Consider the following 19237-nt stretch of genomic DNA (forward strand, 5'->3'; position numbering starts at 1 on the left):
TGTTAGCTCATTAGGTACCAATTCTATATATTTTTTTAACATCTTTATTAGAGTATAATTGCTTTACATTGTTGTGTTAGTTGTTGCTGTATAACAAAGTGAATCAGCTATACGTATACATATATCCCCATATCCCCTCCCTCTTGCATCTCCCTCCCACCCTCACTATCTCACCCCTCTAGGTGGTCACAAAGCACCGAGCTGATCTACCTGTGCTATGTGGCTGCTTCGCACTGACTATTTATTTTACATTTGGTAGTGTACATATGTCCATTCCACTCTGTCACTTCGTCCCAGCTTACCTTTCCCCCTCCCTGTGTCCTCAAGTCCATTCTCTACGTCTGCATCTTTATTCCTGTCCTGCTTATTCCTGACTTACTTCACTCTGTATGACAGACTCTAGGTCCACCCATCTCAATACAAATAACTCAATTTCATTTCTTTTTATGGCTGAGTAATATTCCATTGTATATATGTGCCACATCTTCTTTATCCATTCATCTGTTGATGGACACTTAGGTTGCTTCCATGTCCTGGCTGTAGTAAATAGTGCTGCAATGAACATATGTACCAATTCTATATTAATATTATTTTTGTATTTGTCATTCATTCCATATCATAGTACTTGTTATAAGTACTTAATAACTGTTTTTTTGGTAAATAGATATGTGAATAAATACAGTCTAACTGCTCCAAAGCCAGTTGATAATGACTGAGTGAGTAGTGGGGCATGGATAAGAGCTAGTCACTGAAATTGGAAGCATCATTCAGCAGCTGTTTCAGCAACAGTCTGGGAGAAGTTTTCTATTTCTTCCTTGCATTTGTGAAAGTTGACTGTATTAAAAGCAGGGTTATTCATACATTTAATGTAGAACTTAAATACAATTCAATGCTGAGTCTACTTAAGTATTTATTATATAGAGAGTACATGAGATAAATAAGTCAAATTATGTGAAAAAATTTAGGATGTACGATAACCTTATTTTCTAATTTCTATGATAATATGCCCAAGGAATAGATTCAACCCAAATATTGTATAGTTGTAGATCTGTCTAACCCAATTCACGTTACGTTATGATGTTAATGGTATGTCCAAATATCTTTCCAGTTCTTGATTAGGCAGAAGTGTACTTAAGGTCAGTCAAAATAAAAGATCAAGTGCCACAAGAAATAATTTCTTTTAACTTTTGAAAATTTAAAAATTAATTTAGTGCTACATAGTTTTGGGGTTCACAGTGCATAGAAAATAATTTTGCAATGACAAAAATTACACATAGTAAATGTCCACATCTGAGTGAATTTATTGAGGAGTGTAATTTAGTTTGAGTCATTGGGAAAAAAGAGAACTGAGGTATTATAAAATGTGAAAAATTAAATGAAATGTATATTTCTGCTATTTTTGCATAAATTAGACCTTTTTCTTCCAATTATGAAAAAAAAGTCTTTTTTGCCTCCCCTCTCTCTGGGTAGCTTGTTATCTGTAGCAAGTAAATTTCTAAGAAAAGTGCAAATATTCAAATACATTGTTTTAACATTTAAAAGAAAAGAATACATATTCAGACAATGCTACCATTTAAAAAAAATTAAAGCTTAAATCATGAATTTTGTTTTATTAAAGATTTTTTTAAAATAGTGATCTGACAACAGTTATTGCTCTTTTATAAAGGTAGAAATATCACATTTTGCTTGAATATAGCCACGATTACTCTTTTCATCAGTAGCTTTGTTAGTAGGTCAAGGAGAAATCATACCTAAGAAGAAGGATCCATGGAGAAAAAGATGAACCATATCAGAATTAAAATTAAATTGAAAAAATTTAAATCAAGGAAACCATTTTTACTTCTTTCAGTATGATGTGCAAATTCATGCATTTTAAATGGGAAATGGGAAATTTCATAGCTGCTGAACAGCAGTGATGTGAGCTCTGTGGTCAGAAGGGATGAAGGGTACAATAAACCTGTGGCAGCTTTTGCTCATTTGAAGAAATTACATTTGAAATGTTCTGACTACATTATGGAGCCATAAGAAAATTTACAGTGATTTCTTTTTAGTGGAACAAAGTCCTTGCTCTTTTTCATCTCAGAATCATTTTCTAATTTTGCTATGCTTAAAGGGGAGTGCAAATTCAGTCATAGATGTACTTGCTGGGCACATACCTGCACAAACGCTCACACGTGTCAAAGTTTACCAGCTGTCTATATATTTATTAGTGTGTGTCAAACTTAGCCATCAACTAGAACTTATGTTTTAGTTAGAATATTATTTTATCTCATCAGTAAAATGCTCTTTACTTACTCTGTCTCTCTCGGCTGTTTTACCTTAGATGTATTTGTGATTTTTATTTAATATAATATGCAGTAGAATGAAAGGTTGTGTGCAATTAAAATCACGGTAACAATTATCTTTCTATCATGCAGAAGGAAATAGGTACTTTGACTAGATATAAAAAGTATCTATGATAATTAAATACATTCGTACTGTAGGAACTGAATTTGTAGAATATTGATTTCTCTGTTAAGTTATATAACTTTCCACTGGGCTACTTGCAACTTGATAATACACTGTTTTAAAACAAATATATTATCAAGTTGCAAGTAGCCCAGTGGCAAAATATTTTGCATTAAGACAGTCGCATAAATGTGCACTAAAATTGAATCTAACAGCAAAGATGAAGGTAGTGGTGACAAATTTAGAAAGAAACTCCAAGAATAAAGCTGTTTAGAAGCCATTAGTATACATGTGCTTTGAGAGTAGGGATGCAGTAATTCTTTCAGACATAAGAATTCTATTTTCCAAGTAACTCCATTCATGTAAGCAATACACTTCATATAAGACAGGTTTCAGCTTCCAGCTGTTTTCTTATGTTGGAAAGTGAAACACTAGGGCTTGAAAGTGAAACACTGGAGCTTGAAAATGAAACACTAGAGTAGGGATGCAGTAATTCTTTCAAACATAAGAATTCTATTTCCCAAGTAACTCCATTCATGTAAGCAATACACTTCATATAAGACAGATTTCAGCTTCCAGCTATTTTCTGATGTTGGAAAGTGAAACACTAGGGCTTGAAATGGTTCTGGGGACACAGCCTTTCCTGTCAGGGATTCTAGCAGATGCTGATATAATTTAATATTCGTGGAAGACGGACCAAATATAGAATAGCATCAAATTGATTTTGCAGAGTTTTCAAGCCAGCTGTCCCTTGGTATTTACATGAAAGAAGTCTACAGTGTACCAAGTTGCATATTTTTGTGTGCAAGTTCTCAGCCATGGTATGTAGTCATTGGTGTTTTGACAGCCATCTGCTCAGGCCTTACTTTCTCTATTCAGCCATAGCTAAAATTGAACATTTTTCAAAGTGGAAAATTCCAGGTAGTTTTGACTATAAGAGAACATAAAACTAGCACTCAATATTAAAAATAAATGCAATATTTTCTGCTTAGTAATAACCTGTATATTAAGGTGAACGTCTTCTAAATAGCTCTGAAAAATAAATAAGCTCCTTTAGAACAGAGACCGTATCTTCTTATTGATTGAGTTTCATTTAATTGTGTGTAAAGCTCTAGCTAGACACAGAGGGAGTTACAGAAATGAATAACTTGACAGTGACTTAGCCAAAGGCTGACCTTGTCTTGTATACAGCAAGGCCTCCATAAATATTTGCTGAATGAATGAATGAATGAACAAGTTAGAATCCATACGTAATAACCTGTTTATTTGTAGAAATTTTCACCCAGAAACTTACAGGTTTTAATACACGGAGATACATGCACGCACACACATATGTGTGTGTGTGTGATAAGTATGTTTATATACTGTAAGCGAATGAAAGAAAGTTTGATAAGAACTTCTGAGCACTGACTATGCACTTCCTCGTATGCTAGGCATTCTGGTGATTTAAACAAGTATGTAACATTTTTTTTTTCTCATCTCATAAGTACATTTGCATTAAAAGAATAAAATAAAGAACAATTTGTTTAAAACGAAAAATTGTTTAATAAAGATTCATTGATTTTTTAATGCAAAAGATTGGGAAAGGATGGATAATTTTTTTTAATCAAGATTTTGAGGGAAATATTATATTTAGACCCATGGAGAATAATTCAGGTAGGGAAATTAACACAAGCTAGGTGAGGTGGGTAATGAGATAGTGTTTTCAGAATAAGATAAGGAAATTACTTGAGCATGGAATTTTAATTGTGAATAATAGAAGATAATTTTAGGGGAATTTAGGTAGGAAAGGTGGATTAGAGTGAGATTATGGAATACTTGAAATATCTAGATGAAACAATTATAGTTAGAGTCCAGTGACAGTTATTATAGGATCTGGAGTGATGCAAGAACTTGAAGAAAGTGGACTTCTTTGGAGCTTATTTTAACAATAATGCACAGGAATCTAACACATTATTATAATCTCTGCTTTTAACAAAAATGGGATTTAGGCTGCATCAGTACTGATGGAGGATAATGTAAATATTGAGTATATTTTGAAAAATAAGTATAAGATTTGATGATTCAAAGATGAAAGAAGAATTTGTCTTAGATCACTTTAAAACAATGCAAATACAGACACACAGTCAAATTTAAATTGTAAATTATTTGTATTGTTCTCTGCAGTGTAAGTTTAATTCATATTGTAAACCAGCCTTTTATGTTGAATTCATGCATTAAATGATTTATTTATCAAATATTTTTTGAATATTTTCTTGGGTCCAGCATTACATTAAGCAGATATTGGGGTGGCCAAAAAATTCATTCAGGTTTTCCGTAAGAGCCCATGGAAAACCAAACGAACTTTTTGGCCAACCCAATATATTGTTAAACAAGTCTTCAATTTAGTTTAGAAGAATGGAGACAATATAAAAATATTATTATGAATGCCTAGAAATCTTAGGTCCCCAAATCCATCTGTCAGTTTCATGAGCATGATTTACAAGCCTGCTTCATTACTGACAAGGTAGACAAAATATATATCTCTAAAGAATAACATTTTACTGGGCATGTTTGTTGTAGCCAAGCAAATATATAGCGTTCTGAAAGTGGTGTTTAAATCTCTTGTTTCAACATGCTTGGGACCAGTTAATGTTTACAGTTTTGTGAGTGAATAAATCTATATACTGAAAACATTTTGTTCAATAAGTTGACCTTCTTGAGTTTTGAATAAATTTTGGAGCCTTAAGTTTAATCTTCTATGTGTGTCTAAGTTTAATCTTTTTGTATTATCAATGCTTTACTGTTATTATTTTAACATTTTGAATAAAATAATTACCTTTTGGAATATTTTACTCTGACCAGTAACTTCTAGCCATAAGCCAATCTGGTAGCAGTTGTGAGATTCAGTATCAACAAGAAAAAAATAACCAACCCTTGGCTGTCTTGACATGACTGAATCCACCAAATATATACACACACACACACACACACACACACACACACACACACACACACATATATATCTCACTTCCAAAGTGATTCAGGGCATATTATCTAGATATGATTTTAGATGATGTAGTATATTATTAAATTAACCAGTAGTGCAAAAATAGATTAAATATTATTAAAGATACAAGGAGAGAAGTTAGAGAAGTGGGCAGACAGAAATCATAAGTTTCTTATATAAAACTGAAGAGCAATTTACTTTGTAAGCAAAAATCTCATGACACTAAAACAAGATGACGAAGAAATTACACTGTGTGCAAGTGTGGAGAAAAAAATAGCTTGTGATACCATAGTGATCTGAGAGCTCATTATACATCAGCAATGAAAAGCTCTAACTACCATGCAATTAAAATACTAGAGAGTATAAATAAGAGTGTATCATGTGTGGTGGCATATAAAAATTTAGAAGTGGGTGGAATTTTAGTAGAGTGATACTCTTGAAAAAGGAGACTGATTAGGAATATTTAATTAGAGAACAGTTACACAGACAACTTCTGTAATATCTTTCAAGCAAGAATGTCTCATTTTGGATATCATACTTATAGTAAGAATGATACGCCAAAGAGGCATCAACATCTTGTATGCTGATTGGAATGTTCTCTTTCACGGCCAATAGTATATATCCTATACTCCATTAAAGTCCCTCTGTCAACTTGACTGCCAAGCAAGATTGAGAACTGAATAAGTTTCAATGCGGATAACTAGTAACCACCGCAAGTTATAGAGTCCTATTCGTCTCTTCTCTGTGTCCTAAACTCATTGATTCTAGTGATGATAAAACGCTTTTTGGACAGCTACATGTAAAAGAATGAAATTAGAACACTCCCTAACACCACACACAAAAATAAACTCAAAATGGATTAAAGACCTAAATGTAAGGCCAGACATTATCAAACTCTTAGAGGAAAATATAGGCAGAACACTCTATGACATAAATCACAGCAAGATCTTTTTGACCCACCTCCTAGAGAAATGGAAATAAAAGCAAAAATAAACAAATGGGACCTAATGAAACTTAAAAGCTTTTGCACAGCAAAGGAAACCATAAACAAGATGAAAAGACAACGCTCAGAATGGGAGAAAATATTTGCAAATGAAGCAACTGACAAAGGATTAATCTCCAAAATTTATAAGCAGCTCATGCAGCTCAATATCAAAAAGACAATCCAATCCAAAACTGGGCAGAAGACCTAAATAGACATTTCTCCAAAGAAGATATACAGATGGCCAACAAACACATGAAAGAATGCTGAACATCGTTAATCATTAGAGAAATGCAAATCAAAACTACAGTGAGATATCATCTCACACTGGTCAGAATGGCCATCATCAAAAAATCTACAAACAGTAAATGCTGGAGAGGGTGTGGAGAAAAGGGAACCCTCTTGCACTGTTGGTGGGAATGTAAATTGATACAGCCACTGTGGAGAACAGTATGGAGGTTCCTTAAGACACCAAAAATAGAACTACCATATGACCCAGCAATCCCACTACTGGGCATATACCCTGAGAAAACCATAATTCAAAAAGAGTCATGTACCACAATGTTCACTGCAGCCCTATTTACAATAGCCAAGACCTGGAAGCAACCTAAGTGTCCAACAACAGATGAATGGATAAAGAAGATGTGGCACATATATACAATGGAATATTACTCAGCCATAAAAAGAAACGAAATTGAGTTATTTGTAGTGAGGTGGATGGACCTAGAGCCTGTCATACAGAGTGAAGTAAGTCAGAAAGAGAAAAACAAATACCGTATGCTAACATATATATATGGAATCTAAAAAAAAAAAAAAAAAATGGTCGTGAAGAACCAGGGAAAAGATGGGAATAAAGACACAGACCTGCTAGAGAATGGACTTGAGGATACGGGGTGGGGGAAGGGTAAGCTGGGACAAAGTGAGAGAGTGGCATGGACGTATATACACTACCTAAACGTAAAATAGATAGCTAGTGGGAAGCAGCCACATAGCACAGGGAGAGCAGCTCGATGCTTTGTGACCACCTAGAGGGGTGGGATAGGGAGGGTGGGAGGGAGGGAGACGCAAGAGGGAAGAGATATGGGGACATATGTATATGTATAACTGATTCACTTTGTTATAAAGCAGAAACTAACACACCATTGTAAAGCAATTATACTCCAATAAAGATGTTTAAAAAAAAACAAAACCCTTTTTGAAGATCTTTGAAATACTTGCAGTTGTATTTACTTGGTAGGAGCTCTACAGAAAATTAGAACATTTAAAGTGACTGAAGTTATTAAAGAACATAAAGTTGGTGGTGATGAGTTATTATCTTAATGTCTACTAATAATTGGAGAAAAAAGACATGCTTCCAAATAATCATGAGAAAAACTAGGAAAAAGCCCCCACAAGACCAAAGGACATTTTTGAAAATGTTTTTAGCCTGCAATACTAAACTATTTTGGGTCACATTTTGACAGTAGTTTTTCAGAAATTTTCAAATTTCGAAAATCGTAAGTGGATTTTTTAGGAATGACATGGTTGCTTTTTCCTCAGATCTCTAGGGCAACTAATTGTAGAGCCTTCTTGCCTTTACCCACTGCAAAGGCTACCTCTGCCTTTAGGTTAGAATACAGAGGTTTTCCCTTTGAAAGCAGCTGACTCAGAATCAGACCCCTTCTCAGAGATCCATAGCTATATATTCTGCATCTCCAAACTTAGGTTTCAAGTCCTTGCCTAGGTATTTAAGGTGAAGATTAGTTAAATCTGGTGTCTTTGGGCTTATAGCCATATTTACCTTAGGACACCCTCTGGGCTTGACCTCTGGCCAGACTTACTTTGAGTATCTTTGAAATTCTCTCCTTGCTGCCTGCTGTCACCCCCTAATTCCAGTCCTTCATTTATCGTTTCTAATACAATTTATGCAAAAATTCTATTATATAATTCTCTGGCACTAGTTTGAAGCTCTGTGAAGGTGGAAGGTTTGCCTGTGTTTTTCATTCTTGTATTAATTCGCTGCCTAGCTGAGTGGAGAGTTGGAGGAATTCAATGAATTTGTTACATGCAGTCGAAGAAAAACTGGGATTGGATTTGAAAAACACAAGTTCTATATTTAGGAAATGGTCTATCGTTATTGATGTTCTGTTATTTCATCTATTTAATCGAGTGAATAATGCCTATACCATCTATCTTATAGTTTTGTTGTGAGAGTCAAGCGATAAATGAAAATCTTTGTAAAATTCAGTGCTACTCTTTTATTATGATCAATGAATTGCATTACTCAAACAAATGTTAACAATACGTACCGTGAGACAAAGGAAAGTTCATGGTTCTTGGTTTTGTTTTTTGTTTGTTTTAGTTCAAACTAGAACAAATATACTTACTCCAGAATTTTTAAAAAGAACTGATGTGATGAAATCAATTCACCGAATCTCATTCACTTTTGATATTCATTAATATTATGAATATTAACTGAGCATCTATTTGATGTCAGTGACTCTAGTTGTCTCTGAGAATAAAAAGATTCATGAATTATGGTCTCTGCCCTCAAGGAACTTAGAGTTTAGTGGTCAAAGAATGTTGGTAAAAATGCAAAAGCAAAAGTGACAAAAACCTCATTATATATGAGAGTTTATATGTGCTTGGTAAATGAAAAGTATTATTAGCAACACTATGCTAAATGACTGTAAAATGCTGATTTTTTGCTTCAAGTATTTACAAGAGCAAACAGAATATTTGTGAGTTTTCTTGCATATTTATATGTGTGTTCAAACAGCTGCTGGAGAACAAAGTGTTTTGCTATAAACACTGTCAAATCTCACTTTGAAAAAAATTTGTCCATAAAACAAGTATTTCCATAGATATACTAAAGCTGCATAGAATTTGCTTTTAAAGCATAAACTAGAATTAGATGCTTGAGTCAGCTGTGAAGTATTTTTTCATACAACTCTCATTCTAATTCTTCAGCCTATGGATCAGGCTAAGACCTGGTACAATTTGAAAGGGATAATACAATATAAAGTTCCAGTGATGAGCATAACTTTAACATTGTATTTATTAGAACCATACATTTATATATTTATATCTTCCAAATTTTTTTTTTGTAGAGGGGCTTTGGGATGAGGATGGACATAGACCAGGGTGTGGGGAAATACATCAATCAATAAATCTAACTTCTGATTTATCAACCAAACCAATCTAATCCCAGAGAGAATTCAAAGTTGCTCACATATAACACAAAAGACAGTTTTATTTTCTAAGACAGAAGATAAGAAACTACCCAGAGCTTAGGGACTTGGGTTTAAGAAGACAGTTAACACAATAAACTTTAAGGAAATAATGGAGCCCTGGAGACTAACGTTGTCTATGTTGTCAAGTCACTAAAACAATGAAAGAGATATGTCAGTGGGGTTTTTTTGTGTGTGTTGGTTTTGTTTTGCTTTTTTCATGTTTTATTCTTTTATATTTTGACAAAAGGAAGTTTTCCACTTCTTCAGACTAGGCATACAATTATACCCTAAGTTCTAAGATTAATTTCTCCTTAGAGAATCTTTTTGAGCACCTTTGTGTGTCCAGCCCTCGCTAGGCCCTGAGAATACAGTGGAACAAAGTAAATAAAATAAACATGGTTTCTTCCTTCATGGAGTTTCTGTTCCAGTATGGGAGATAGACCTTGGGTAAGTAATCATTAAATAAAATTACACATGGGCAAAGTATGGCATATTTAGGGATTAAAATGGGGGATTGTTTAGAAAGGGTTAGGAAAGATCTCAGAGGAATTAAGGTATAAGGAGAAAAGATTTGTGAAAGATAGGAAGGTATAAAGAGTGGAGGAAAGTTAAGAGGCAGGGATTTCTAGGCAAAATCCTGAGGAAGGAAAAAACAGAGCCTTGTTCTAGAAACTAACTAAAGGTAGTATTCTTTGAATGTGATGAGAGAATATTATACAAAATAGGATAATAATTTTAAATTTTAACCTAGGTGCACTTATACTCCCTTGAAAGATGTTAAGAGTGACTTGATCAGATTTGCATCTTAAGAAAATCCATTTTGTTAAAAATGGATTGAAGAAAGGCAAAGGGTAGTCAGAAGTCCATTTAAGAAGCTATTGCAAAAATCCAGATGCTAAAAATGCCTGTGACTCGGCCTTGGCGCTGGGGAGAAGCGTATGGATCTGAAATTAATTTTGGACTTAGAATAGTTTTTGGTGATGGAATGCATCCACAATGACTCCTAGCTTTCTGTATGAGACACTGGGTGGGTAAAATAAAATGTGTTGAGCTAGAAATAACTCAGGAGTAGCTAATTCAGGACGGTTGTGTGGGGACGGTGGTGGTGCCTGAGCACTGGAAATCACAAGCTCTGCTTTGTGTAGATTAAGTTTGAGGTGCTGGTGAGACATCTAAGTGGAGGTAGTATGGTATTTGGATAATTAAACCAGGAGCTTCAGAAAAAATATCTGGCCTGGAGGTATAACTCCACATTGACTATGCAGATGGTATGTAAACGGTTTAGAAGTAGATGAGATTATTGCGGATTATTTGGAGATTATTTGGGGATGCGAATGAAATAAGAAAAGGATCTAGGATCAAGCCCTGAGGAAGTCTAATACTTACTGATAAAAAAAAAATGAAAAAGATCATAGTAAATGAATGTGACTTTTCTTTTTCCTTTTGTCTAGATCTTTTAAGCCAGAGGAAGCACAATGTAGAATAGCGTTTTTGGTTTTGTTTTAAAAAATATCTGTTTCATCATTAGAAATAAGAAATTGTCTAGCAGTCCTTAAAGAGCAGGACCCATGGGGAACAGCGTCTTTCCTGCTGCCATTATATGCACCAAAGCTTACTTGAGTCCCTTCTGATAGTTTTGTTTGAGGGCCGTAAATATAAGCTCATGCTCTTTGCAGAGCAATTAATTTAGAGCTTTCTTATATTTTTGTACTTTGGATTGTCAACAGCAGACACAGACACAAAGTTTTTATTTTGTTTTCTATACACCTCTGTTGTGGGGTAATTGCCAATTTAAGGCTCTAAATTTCGTTTTCAGTGACTTAAAATTGTTTCACATTTCCTCTCCTTTGCCTTTTTTACTTCTCATTTTGAGTTTGCAGACAGACCTGCCAAAGAGACATCTAGTTTATAGGCTTGGTTTTGGAAGCCAGGCAGGAGAGAAGAGAGCAGATACTGAACATATGCTCTGCTGATATGGATGAAGTGAGATTGGAGGAAGCTGGGAAACAGTCTATTTCTCCCTAACTGCCACCCCCTCAATGAATATTTTGGGTACCCTTATGTTAGAATATTCTAAGTAAGTGCCCCAGCTATAATAATTATTTTTTATCATATGATTTTGAAAACTTCTAGGATGATTCACGATTGTTCTACAAGTGGAACATTAAAAAAATTAAAATAAAAACAAAGCAGTTTGTAGATACTAATTTTAAATGGATAGTGGGTGAGATTTCCACGCAAATTGAAAGGAATGGAAGTTTTGTGACCAGGGCAATGTCCACCAGGTCCTCAACAAATAATGGAAGTGGGAGTAGTGGGGATCTGTATTTTGGGGATATAAATTTGAAGTTTGAAAAAGAATCTATTCAATCTAGCCCTAGAGATGATATTTTGCTGAATTTAATTTATTTATTTATCCATCTCAAGAAGCCTTTATTGATCAGATATAGTGTGGTCAAGTTCAATTTAATGAGCATACGGTAGTTAGAGAGTTGGTTTAAAATATATATATTTTGAGGAGTTTGAGGAACTTTGAGTACAAATGCCTTATTTTGAGTCACTGTTATAGAGATGTACTGTCATGTCCTTCCTGGTGTATCTGTTAGTGTTCTTACCAGAAATCCATGTCATAATGACAGTTATTTTCTTATATATATCATTTTAGGTTATTGAAAATCCATGATGTAATCCTGTCTTAATAAGATTAATAATATGCTTTGTCAGAAATTTAATAAAATCCTATAGCGCTTGGTTGGGTCAAGTGGCTAAGATGGCATTTGAGTTTATTATGGCCCTTGTAATCCTTATTTTAGTCAGAATATCTGTACATAGAGTTGACATTCCATAAGCAAAACTTGCTTAAGACCCTTTGGAATATGTGTGTTTGCATCTGGTTTATTTTGTGTCTGATAATAATAAAAATACTTAAATTTTCATCTTTGTTTAGAATAAACTAAACAATTTTTAACATGTACTAAGTAGAAATTGTACTACTTTTTCTGATTAGAAAAGAAGAAAGGAGACCAAACCAACCCTTAAGCCTCCAAAAATATCCTTTTATTTTGGAAGCTGAAAAGAGGAGAACTGAGCAACAGTACAAGACATATTGGAAAGGCCTATTAGGATGAGAATACATGCCCTCCTTTTGTTTTTCTTCTGAACAACTGGATTCAGCATTATGTTTTTCCAGCTTACAAACATGGTTGTGTCTGGATGGCTAGTAGTTCACATTGGACTGATTTTCTAGTTCTGTAAAACTCTTCATCTGCATCATGGATTAGGACCATTAACTTCCTGCAGTGCACAGCTGGAAATCATTCTCTTCGGCAACATGTTGTTTTGTCCCATTTTTGTTTTATACCAGTGTGTTCCTACACACCCACATAGCTCAGGATTTCAGACAAGTATCTCCTTTTCTTCCTTGACATGTCTTAGAACATTTTAAATTGGCATGTTCTCTTTTGTCTTTCAAATGCTGAATTACTTGCAAACAGCTCTGTTTGCCTGCATGAGAATTTTTAAAAGTGCTCCACAGACCTAGAGACTGAAATGGAAAGTCAGAAACATTCAAACAGTTTCCTCTTATTCGTTTGAGAGGGGAGAGATGCTTGGCATAAGCGAGCAAGAGAAATATTGTGTATCAAGACTAGGATGACAGAAGGAGGCGGGGGGAGAAATGTGCATTGTATTACTGTAAAAAATATGTGATGATTTTTAAAAGTTATTTAAAAATTGAATATATTGGAGAGAATTCATTGACTGGATGACTTTCCCATAGCAAGTCTCCAAGTACTGTCTGTTATCAATTATGTTAACGATGGTCTTTGTGAGTTGGACTGTAGATGTTAACAACAAACATTATTTGAGAAATTAAAATACATATACTGATATTTAACATGTCTATCAATATCTCTGAATGTTAATGAAAAATATTATAGTATGCTAGGCACAGGTAGTGAAGACAGCTACTCGACAATATTCATTTAGTTTAATATTTTAACTGATGAAAACAAGAAAATATATTTAGGAATTCTTTTTGCCAAACTACTTTAGGAAGATTTTCTTTTAAGATATGAGTTATATCACTGTCATTTTAAAATGGTGGTTCACCAAACGTCACACAGTTAAATATAATTAAGATAAAGAGCATGATGGAAACAAACAAATAAAATAAGCTAGAAGGAAACTTTCATCATGAAACATAATTAAAAAAAATTTTTTTAACATCTTTATTGGAGTAGAATTGCTTTGCAATGGTGTGTTAGTTTCTGCTGTATAACAAAGTGCATGAATTTATTCTCATTCAATAAATTTAAATTTGAGTGCTATTATAGGCTAGCTAGTATTATCCCCGTACTCAATAATGTTATAGACTGGAGATCCACTGTAAAAGATACTAAGTTTCAGTGTGATAAGGGTTATAATAAAATATAAACTAAGTACTATGTAGACACCAAGAAGGTAATAACCAATTCTGTGTTGCAAAGTCGAGGAAACATTTTTACAGAGGTGTGGATATTTGAGCTAGGTCATGAAAGATGAGTAGATGACCATGTAAGCAAAAAAAGGAAAATGTTCTATGGACAAGATAATGTCATGACAAAGAATTTTCAAAGCACCTGATATATTTGTAAACAGTAAGATGTTAGTACTCTGGTTGTGTAGGAAGGCATGAAAGAGGATGGAAACAGATGAGTTTAGAGAGGTAGATAGGGGCCTGATTATAAATGTTCAGATTACCAAGAAATTTGGCTGCTATGTTATAGGCAACAGACAACTCACAGAGGTTTTAAACAACAAGGTGATATGATCAGACTTAATTTTTAGGAAGGTAATTTCTCCAGCAGTTTGGAAGATGAATGGAAGTGGAGTCATGAAGGAAGACTAGTATGGGTGCTGTTGCATTAGATGTAAGATCAGATAGGATATGTTTACCTGAAAGGATAGATAGATAGATGGATAGATAGATAACATTAAGCTGCAGACAAAACAATTAATTGGGAGCAGAGATCTTAGAATTAAGATTAGAAGTAAGACATATTTGTCCTTAAAGTACCTTTTTTTTTTTTTTTAACATTTTCTGGTTTCTGTGGAGTAACATTTTATTAATGCTGGTTTATGTTCACCTATTTAGTAAGAATGACAGAGATTTGGGGGATGAAGATTACTGTGAATCAGTTACCAATATTTTTGTAGATGGTCTTCATGAAGTCAGTCAACGGAGGTGAGCACTTAGAAAGGTTGGGTGACTTGGAATTTTTAAGAAGTTATGAGTGCCAACGAGAGGAACTGATTTGTAAGTAGCATTTAGAAGCCAGAAGGAGGCTATTTTTCCTTTCCCAGTGCTTCTAGGGATCCACTGGGGAAATCTATGAAGTGTCATTGTCAGAGGAAATCAAAGCTTCAATTACAATAAGCAGGTTGAAGGAGTGCTTTCTTAAAAAGGAAAATTTGGTAATAAATTATAGGACTTGTAAAACTACGATGGAAGTTGGCCTGTGGGTGTGCATATAGAAGGGAAAAGGAGAACTAGATGACACAGAACTCAGGAATGATGTAGGAGGTGAGAAGGATTTTCATTTAGAGCAGGAAGAGGAGTGAGGCAGGGTGGATCTTTAATGATAAAATTAATTCTAATTTATTTGGGATTACAGTAATTGTGTTTGAAAATCAGCTGTGCCTTTTAGGTTCTGGGAGTTATTTTCCTCATTTGTAAAGCTCAAATTCGAAATAGTCTTGTTTTTCCTACTGGATAACAACCCTCTGGCTCTTCACCTAGAGAAACATTGCCTAAATCCTAAGGAACGAGTCTAAATTGTGCCACACAGTAGATCACTTACTGATATGTAAAATGCATTTCTCTGTGACTCACTTGTAGTTATTCAAAAGACAAACATGTATTAAATATGATGCTGTGTCAAAGTTCTTCATTTTTATAAAATAAAAGCTGGAAGAGCTGGAAAGCTGTACAGGAAAATAAATTCACCTGCTGTTTGCTGGCCAGCAGGTGTCTTGGAAAGACATTCAGCTGTTTTGCTAATACAGGGTTTTCTTTCTCTCCATTCTTCTGATTCTGAACAGGATTGAAAACAGTTTCCCTTTGTAGTATCTAACCAGTTTTTCCACATTTGATTTGACAAATGTCAAATTAAAATTCTATTGTTACTGGTATTGATAATTTATAAAAGCCAAAGAATGACATGAATTATATATACATATATGTACATATATGTGTATGTGCATATATGTGTATGTATGGTTATACACACAGATATATACTTATATATATTATTTCTTTTTTTTCTTTTTTTTTCTTTTTGGCTGCATTGGGTCTTCGTTGCTGCACGCGGGATTTCTCTAGTTATGGCGAGTGGGGGGCTACTCTTCGTTGTGGTGCGTGGGCTTCTCATTGTGCTGGCTCCTCTTGTTGCAGAGCACGGGCTCTAGGTACGTGGGCTTCAGTAGTTGTGGCACGCAGGCTCAGTAGTTGTGGCTCGCGGGCTCAGTAGTTGTGGCTCGCAGGCTCTAGAGCGCAGGCTCAGTAGTTGTGGTGCACGGGCTTAGCTGCTCCACGGCATGTGGAATCTTCCCGGACCAGGGGACAAACACGTGTCCCTTGCATTGGCAGGTGGATTCTTAACCACTGCGCCACCAGGGAAGTCCTCCAATTTTTTTACTGATCTCATGTAATATTTTTTATTCTAGATATTGCATTTTTCAGTTCCAGAATGTATATTTCATATTTTTTGTAGTTTCTATTCTCTATTTTTAATATAAGCATTTTTGTGTGTGTGTCTTTCATCATAGTTATGAAAGCTGCTTAAAATTTTTTGTGTACTAATTCCAACATCTGGTTGATATCAGTGTTTGTCTCCATTCACTGCTTTTCTTCTAAGTGCTGGTGGCATTTTATTGTTTCCTTGTAAGTCTATCTAATATTTTTTTGTAAAATTGCATTCTGGATGTTGTGAACAATCCATGGTAGAAAACTTAGGATTCTGATATGTTCTGAAGAATAGTTATCGATCTTATAGTTTTGTGTTATACTGGTTAACTTATCTGAACTGAAACACTCTTGTCTTTCCTGTGGAATGCAGCAACTATGATCACTGTTTTGTTCTTTTAGTCCAATCGGGGGTACTTGGAGTCTGCCTAGGGCATATGCATATCTGTTATTGATGAGAGATTTGGGAAGAGTTTATACACATATTTTGAGGTTCCCTGTCTGTGGCTTTCTTTTTTCCAGTATTTCTTCCTCACTTTACAGCAGCTGTGATCATTCTTGGTTCTGTTTTCTGATTCTTCAGACAGTAAAGTAAAAAAAAAAAAAAAAAAAAAAGACAGTGAAATTGTGGGTTTCTACTTGAGTTTTAGCCACCTTGCATGGGCAGTCTGAGACACATCCATCATCTTCCTTCTAAGAATACACATCCTCCTGGTTTAACTGTTTTGAGTTGTTCTTCAATGTCTTCAAGTATTTGAGATTTTTAAAAATATATTTTCTTTAGAATTCATAGCTGTTATCTGTGAGTGATTTAATTTAATAGGAGCTACTTCACAATTACTGAAAGTAGAACCTCCATATGCAGGTTTTATAGATGCTTCTGCCATTTAAAACCAAATGTGGAGTTTTAAGGCAGATCATCAAAATTATGCAAAATCGTATGAATAGAGCACAGTATGTGAGTAAGCAAATATTGTCTAAAAACATTCAAATAAAAACAGTGACAATTTGGTGAATTTTTAAATGTTTGCCATATTGTAGCAAAATTTCCATTTTTCCCATGATGTAAATTTTTCTAGACTATTTACTAAATGTATATATTATAGAAAAGAATTTATTGTATTATTCTCTATATAGTGTACATATTCTAATCTCCAATAAAATATATAGTATAGGGAGAATAAATATTATTTGTTTTTTGTTTAGACTTTGTTCTTTAAGCCACAAATCCAACTAAATTTACTTAGTCTAGATACTATTCAGAAAAAAAAATGTCAGACATAATTATATTGGTAACGATGACTGGCTTTTATGTCATTAACATTACATGACCTCAAATTAAGAATTTAATTAAGAGGTTGTAAGTCAATACTCTGTAAAGGTTCACCATCTATTTGTAGTTCATTTACACTTGCAATGTTTATATAATCTTAACCAAGTAACCCATATTGAATATGGCAATAAATATTGCTCTGCTGCTTTTGAATGGGAATAAATAGGTACAGTCTAATAGATTTAACTTATAATGAAAATGGGCTGCAATCTATAATACAACCTGCTGAAAATTCAGTAGAAGCTCAGATATTGAATGACTCTTCAAATTGGTCGTTAGAAACTACTTGGGGAACTTCCCTGACCAATACACTTTACTGATTTTTTAAAATAAACAACAAAATTGCTAATAAAATTTCAAAAGTCACTTGTTCCCTGATCACAAAGCAAGGCAATTAAATTATGAAAAGGTTAATTTTGAGCACATGATCAATAAATGTAACAAACAAATCAATGGAAAGAACTGGAAGAAAATAAATGTAAATTATATTAACATCTTTAGTTTATGATTGGAAAACTCTATGAAACAACAAAGGGGTGGTGACTGGGTAAGTTATTTCTTTTATTAAATATGTAAATTGATAAGCTCTGCCAAGGACCAGGTTTTTCTTCATGCCCTGATGAGAATTAGCCTTCTGAGTTAAAGAGCTGAGTTCAGATCTTAGTTATTGATCTTGGTAATTCATAATTTTGTGCATATTGTTTGTCTTCTCTGAGCTGCATTTTCTTCACTTGTAAAATGGGACTAATAAAATCTACATAATGGGGTTACTGGTGATTAAATCATATTAATGAATATGAAATAGCTTCTTAATGTTACTTCTATACCCATAATTCTTTTATAACCATGTCATTTTGCTCACATTTTATTCATTTAATGCTGTGGGTAATTTGGGATGTAATCCAATTCTATATTTTGGAACATACGACATAGAGGAAAATAATTTTCACCAGCCATCTTCCCATCTCAGCTGCCTCCCATGATTCCTCAGATCTGAGAAAGTCCAGGCCTACCCAGCTCCAATTAGGTCTCACAGGGCTGTACCAAAGCAGGGCATGGGGAGTCTCACCCATACCTACAAAACAGAACCCAAAGTCAGGGTCAAGGTCAAGACTAGGCAGAGGTGAGGGAGACAAAGATCACAGAGTAAAACTGACAATGTCCTGGGGCAGTTTTAGAGATATTGGCTCCTGCCTGAGAAGGCTTTTGTGTAAGTAAAGTGGCTTTTGTTTGAAGAAGCTGGAAGGGGCTTAACTATCTAACTTCATCCTGCTGGCCAGCAAGGTGTTTTGACCTCTTAAGAACAGGATTCTCAGCATATTTCTTCCTTCCTACTACCTACTTTTTTAATACTATAAATTATAATTTTAAAGACCTAGAAGAAAATCCCACTAAAATTACTGACAATGACAAACAGGTAATGGTTTGGTTGATATACATGTGAACCATTGTGCATACTCTGTGTATAATCTGTAGGTAGCTATACTATATCTATATCTACATCCATATCTGCATCTATATATGATCACATAATCTAACAGGTTAGAAC

The 19237-nt window shown here is 34.3% G+C and overlaps 1 protein-coding gene across 1 annotated transcript in view; it reads left to right on the plus strand.

Annotated features, from left to right (window-relative positions):
* Window positions 1–19237, plus strand: part of LAMA2 (laminin subunit alpha 2) — a 602802-nt gene that overhangs the window by 135670 nt on the left and 447895 nt on the right. The window lies entirely within an intron of this gene.

Source organism: Stenella coeruleoalba (genome assembly GCF_951394435.1).
Source record: "Stenella coeruleoalba genome assembly, chromosome: 12".
NCBI classification, from domain to species: Eukaryota; Metazoa; Chordata; class Mammalia; order Artiodactyla; family Delphinidae; genus Stenella; species Stenella coeruleoalba.